The sequence below is a fragment of the Callospermophilus lateralis genome, chromosome 3, assembly GCF_048772815.1.
Source record: "Callospermophilus lateralis isolate mCalLat2 chromosome 3, mCalLat2.hap1, whole genome shotgun sequence".
NCBI classification, from domain to species: Eukaryota; Metazoa; Chordata; class Mammalia; order Rodentia; family Sciuridae; genus Callospermophilus; species Callospermophilus lateralis.
In genome coordinates, this window is record NC_135307.1 from 62,044,560 (window position 1) to 62,050,559 (window position 6,000).

General features: G+C 46.0%; 1 protein-coding gene across 3 annotated transcripts in view; it reads right to left on the reverse strand.

The window, feature by feature from the left end:
* Window positions 1–4,932, reverse strand: part of Susd6 (sushi domain containing 6) — a 115,820-nt gene extending 110,888 nt beyond the window's left edge. For all 3 annotated transcript variants that reach the window (XR_013090751.2, XM_076850313.2, XM_076850314.2), the window contains exon 1: window positions 4,670–4,932. The gene's annotated coding sequence lies outside the window, so the exon portion shown is untranslated. The remainder of the gene's footprint in view (window positions 1–4,669) is intronic.
* Window positions 4,933–6,000: the final 1,068 nt, after the last annotated feature.

The window sequence follows — 6,000 nt, forward strand, 5'->3', positions numbered from 1 at the left end:
GTTTCCAATCTTCAATTGCAAGAGAAAAGAATCCTAAATCATTTAATTTTTCACTGTAGAAGATTCTCTTTTGAGTAATAAAGAATTGTCAGTCACCACCTATGCAGTCTGCAAACCTACTGACAATCTACTACTGTCATCAGGAATCCCAGGTTAACTTCCCCAAATCAAGAAATGGGGCTCTTTAAAAAAAAAAAAAAAAATTTAAATGAAATACTGCCATGCATGGGAGCGTACACATTAGGGGACACACTCTCAGGTAATTTTAAGGATCTACTAACAATGGCCACAGTAACAGGGAACTACATCTGTTTCTGCTTGAGAAAATGCTTCAGTAATATCCTGTTTCGGGAGTATTGCATGAATTCTTGGCATGCAGCCTTCAGATATTAAGGGTGGCTGTTTTCCTTTTTTAAGATGTAAGATTCAGGGAGGGAGAATACATCACAAGCAACACCAGACTCTAGTTCTCAGTTCAGATCTCGCTGCAGTTGCACTTCCTGCTTACTATACTCAGTTTCTTCAGAGATACTGCTCACCCCAACCTTGACAGTAGCACAGCTGGCCTTTCACAGATGCAGTGACCTAGCCCAGTGCTGCTGCTGAGGTCTACAGCTCAGAAACTTCCACACCCAAGTGAGAACCAGGATGAGAGCGCTGCTGGTTTCTAGGCCAAAAAAAAAATAAAATGAAAGGGAAAGAAAAAGGGTACCTTACACACAGTCATGAGCACAAGAAGGAAGAATATATAGGGCCTACCAGAACCTCTACCTTCTCACATAAAAGGTTTATACACAATACTCCTGAATTTACAATCATCCAAGGGAACAATGATTACACTGAATTTGAGCCAGGGTTCAGTGAGCAGACCTTGATGCTTGAAGGCAGTCACCCCAAGGCTTGCCGGATGGCTTCCTGGATCTCAGATCCAAAGCTATTAACAGCCTCAAATACCCATCACAAAGTCCCCAACCCCAACCTCAACCTCAAGCTACAGCCTTTGCTCCCATCAACAGAGAAACAGCCCTCCCACATTACAGGCAATATTTCTCACTGCTCTAGTTTCTAAGTATCCCATGATGTGGTAACACAATTTAAGAACATGAATTTTTAAAAGGTTAGTCCACTAAATGAAACTTCACTACAGTGAGGTGTATAAGTGTTCTAGTTTAAATGTGTCTTCTAAAAATTCAAGTGTTGGAATCTTTTTTTTTTTTGAGAGAGAATTTTTAATATTTATTTTTCAATTTTTGGCAGACACAACATCTTTGTTTGTATGTGGTGCTGAGGATTGAAACCGGGCCGCACGCATGCCAGGCGCTTGAGCCACATCCCCAGCCCAAGAGTTGGAATCCTAAATCTCAAATTTATATGTTAATGCTATTTGAAGGTGGGACAGGAAGGTGTAGGTAGCTGAAGGTAATTAGGTGAAGATGAGGTCATGAGGGTGGGGCCTCCATGATGGCATTAGTGGCTTAAGAAAAGGAAGAGACCCAAGCTATCAAGATTGCTCTGTTTCACTATGTAGATAACCTACCATGCTGCAGAATGCCAGCATCAAGCTCTTGAACTTACCAGTCTCCAAAACTGTGAGTCAAATAAACTTGTATTCTTAATAAATTACCTGATTCTCCAGGTATTTTGTTACAGCAACCAACATAAAAGGGACTACAGAATTTGAAGAGAAACTGGGGGGGGGGGGGGGTGTTCTTCTCATCACACATGCATTTATCTAAGTGCTTCCCTTAACCCAAATGTCCTAATCCTCAATACTCATGTCTGCAAGAGAGCAATGTTTGCTTTAACAGTTAAAAAAAAAAAAAAAAAGCCACAGAATTCGTTTCTCTATTTGTTCCTTCTCATCATTCTCCTACTGCTTGAGAGAATGCTCCCCAAACAAGAAATCCCTAGAGTCTAAGCAGACAGAGAAGGGAAAATGAATCCTGTTTGTCAGCTTCAGCCTGGAGATTGCATGTCAGCTCAGGAGTTCAGTAAAATGCTCTATGTATGGCAGTTATGCAACCTGGCCCAGTGGATCTGCAAATGGCCCAGCCACTGTTCTCATGAATTGTCCCTTGGTAAATGGGAAACTAGAAGGGAAAGACAAGAGCCTGTGCTCTCTGGCTTTTCCTCTCTACCAGCAAGTGTTTTATTCTCCCAGTTCCCCTGTTATTCTCCCAGTTCCCCTGTTGCTGCAATGAGGAATATTATGTTCCTCCCTTTTTGTTTGTTTTGTAAAGCTGCTGTATTTCTGAGTCCACAGAGGATACCAGCAGTAACCTGGTTGTCAGGAGAGCTAAGAATATGGATCAAGAACACAAGGAAAGTTCTGAAACAAAAGGCAAGTTTTTATCTGTGGGATGGACAAGCTTGCAGAAGTGAAACAATGCTTAGTAACAATAAACTTGAAAGAAGTCTTACTTTTAGAAGCCAGGTGAATTATTACCTTAGGAGAATAAATGTATGTGTATATGCGGAGGAGGAGGGGAGCAGCAGGAACTGCTGCCCCAGCAACAGCCAAGGAGGAAATCCCCTGCCAGGAGATGCACCATTACATAAGAGCACAAGTTCAATCACAGCACCATGGACACCTGCCAGGAAACCAAGCAAAGTGCTGAGGTCTCCTCACCTGATAGCCTGCATGTAGCACCTTATTCTACCTAACTTCCTCTTCTTTCAGTGGGATAAATTCTGGGTTTTGAGAAGGCTAGCCTCTGCAATTAAGTAAAACTCTGCCATTGGATAGTGGCTTTGTTCTCAGGTTTAAACACTCATCCCCTGGAGACCTGAGACCTTTTAGTAGCAGGTGAGGATATGTTTCATATACCATTTCTATTACAGTATCCAAGAACTCACTCTATAGACCAGAATCCCATCTACATGCTTCATACTGATACTCTTCTATTTAACTTATCGGGCAAAAGTTTCTTAAGCAGCAAAGGGCCATTAAGGAAAGCAAACAACATAAACCAAAATAAGTTGACCTAGTGAGCTCCATGAGGACATGACTGGGTTCTGTCTTATTCACTGCAGTATCCCAACACCTAGTATAGAATGTGTCTGGCAAACATTCTGTATCACATAAATACTTGTGAAAATGAATAAGTGTTGTGCAAATATACCATATGTGTATCTTGGAGTGTTAAGGATATATATAATTTCAGAAACGGGTTGAAGTAATTGTGCAAGAAAGTTCTAGAAAGATTCCAAAATCTCTCAGTGACCTTGGGCAAGTTATTTAACTTGTCTAGCTTTGGTCTCAATCGAAAAAAATGGGGAAACAATAGTCACCTCAAAAATTTGTTATTAAATGAGAATGAAAAGTGAAACTCTCAGCAAAAAACTTGGGACACAGTAAGTCAAAAAATTTTCCACATTATTGCTATTATTGTTGCTTTATTAAAATACTCCTTAACTGAGGGGGAGAAATATCCAACTATAAGAAAAATTCATTTCTTGTTGAATATGAATCTAACAAAAAAATGCAAAGCTCAGAACACTCAGAACTCAGTGCCAAGGGCATGTCTCTACTAGCCTCCACTAGAGGGTGACAATTTGGGTGTGGAATTCCCAAGACAGAAAAAGTTCATACATATTTTTTAACCCAAAGGGATTCAAACAGTAAAGAAGTGCACTAATCACTGAAAAGGATGGAAAGACAAACTCCCCACTCTGTAGATCTAAAAAGGAAGTAAATACCTTCAATGTGGTTAAACTGAACTGGGTAATCTTCCCCACCTCTATAGAGAGCACAAACAACCCCAGTTAGCAAGAGCAACAAAGCCCTGCACACTGCCTGCCATCGAGAAAAAATTCTGTGGCAACAGCAACATTAGGCCTCTTTGCTGAGAGATGAATTTCCCTTGAACCAGCCAGACACTTGACTTTGATGCCTCTTTTCTCCTGAGTCTTACAGTTCCCATTACCATCTGCCCTCCCAATCCCGTTACAGGTAACTTTTTCCACTTTGGCAGCTGCACAGCCACCATCGTGCGGGAGAGTCAGACTCACACTAATATTTGAAGTCTGTAAAAACCAATCTCTAAAAAAGGAAGTCTATATGTATGTCCACAAAAAAAAAAAAAAAAAAAAAACAGACAGGAAGTGGCTTTGATGAGTTTCAGCCCAGATAATAAGAAAAGTTTTTTAGATTAAAGAGCGGATGAGAGGCACAGGGGCTCCACAAGGCTCACGCATACGCACAGGCGACTCCACGATTTCCTCAGGAAATCCACCTCCGCTAAGTCTGCCCTGCCCAGCGCAGGACCTGCAGCTTTACTCGGAGAGAGGGAAAGAGTAACAGTAATAAAAAGAGGGCCTCCGCCTACCCCTCTGTACCGACCCGATAAAGAGCGCTGGCTCTCTTGGCTCTGCCCGGAGTGCGGGCACCAAGTGCCCGACCTCCAGTCAGCCGTCCGGTCCCCTCTCAGCCCGGTACACCTCACACCGCCACCCCGCAGTCCCGCCGGACCCGACCGGGCCGGGCCAAGCCGGCGCGGGGCTACCGCCGGTGCCGCTCACAACCGGGTGACAGCAGGCCGTCGCGGGCAGCAGACGGTCAGGGCTCCCACCAGCGTCCATCCGGGCGGTGCGCGCCCACCCGCGCCTCTGACAGCCGGTCAGGCGCGCCAGCGACACAATGCCGGCCCCGGCCACGGTGACAACTCACCCGGGAGCGGCGCGGAGACCTCCGGGAGGGGGACACTTGCAGCTTCCGCGCCGCGGGATCCACTTCGTCGCTGCGCGAGCCTGCAACCCTTTCGGGTCTCGGCGAGGCCCCGCGTGCCCTTGTCTAGCTAGCGCTGGCCGGCGCTGCGGGAGGAGGAGGCAGGCGAGAGGGAGGGAGGCAACAAGGCGGTCGCCGGCTTCGGAGAATGGAACGCGGCGGCGGCGGCGGCGGCGCCAGCGTCACTGACCCAGCTGTACCGCGCGGGCGGGGGAGGCCCGGCGGAGGAAGGAGGGAAAGGGGCGGGGAAGGGGCGGAGCCAGGCGCGCACGCAACAAGCGCCGGCGTCGCGCCGCCGCGACCGACCCGTGAAGAGGCTTCGCACGCACGCGTCGCCAGCCGGGTCTGACGCCCCATGGGAGGCGAGACAGCTATGGGGGTGCCTTAAAGGGACAGGCCCTCTGAGTGAGCTGGTGTGGTCCAGCTGTAGTAACTATTCGGACTGCACAGAGTTTGCAGTGCGCTCTCTAGTTGTTGTACTGTTATTATTATTTAGGTGTTATTTTAGATTATTGAATTACTATCATTTGCAAAGAAGTGAGCTGCTCTCGGTTTACAAGACTTTTACGCACGTTGCCTTGTTAGCTCGCCTGACCAATCTCTGAAGCAGGTTATTATCCCCCTATTAAATCAGTACTCCTTAAACTCTGGTGAGCAGCCTACTAACCTCAAAATTGCCTCGAGGGGTGGGTGGGTGTGGAAATACAGATGGGGGCCCCACCTCCAGTTATTCTGATTCAATAAATCTGGGGTCAGCCTCATCTTCTCTTTTAATGAGCAAGTGATCTCTCAGGCATATTAAAAGCACAGGATGGATCTCAAGGTTAAGGAAACTGAAATTTAGAGCAAAGACTGGCTAGAACCCCACCACGCTCCTAGCTATTTTTCCCCTCCCGAGCCTTGCCTCCTAGGGCTACTCCAGCAAATCCTATGTGAGCAGTTGGTGCACTGTATGGCTACGTCATGTGGTGGTGACTTCTCACTACAGATGCTTCTTGGGCTTATGTGTTTACAAGGCTCCTGGCACCTTGAGGTCAGGGAGTATGACAAACTTATCTTTTGCCTGAGGCCCTTGAACCTTGCCTCTCAGAGGTGCTCCATAAATGTCGAAATGGAGGCTGGGATTGTGGCTCAGTGGTAGAGCGCTTGCCTTGCATATATGAGGCACTGGGTTGGATCCTCGGCACCACATAAAAATAAGTAAATAAATAAATAAAAAGTATTGTGTCCATCTACAACTAAAAAAAAAAAAATCTTTTTTTAAATGTTGAGGT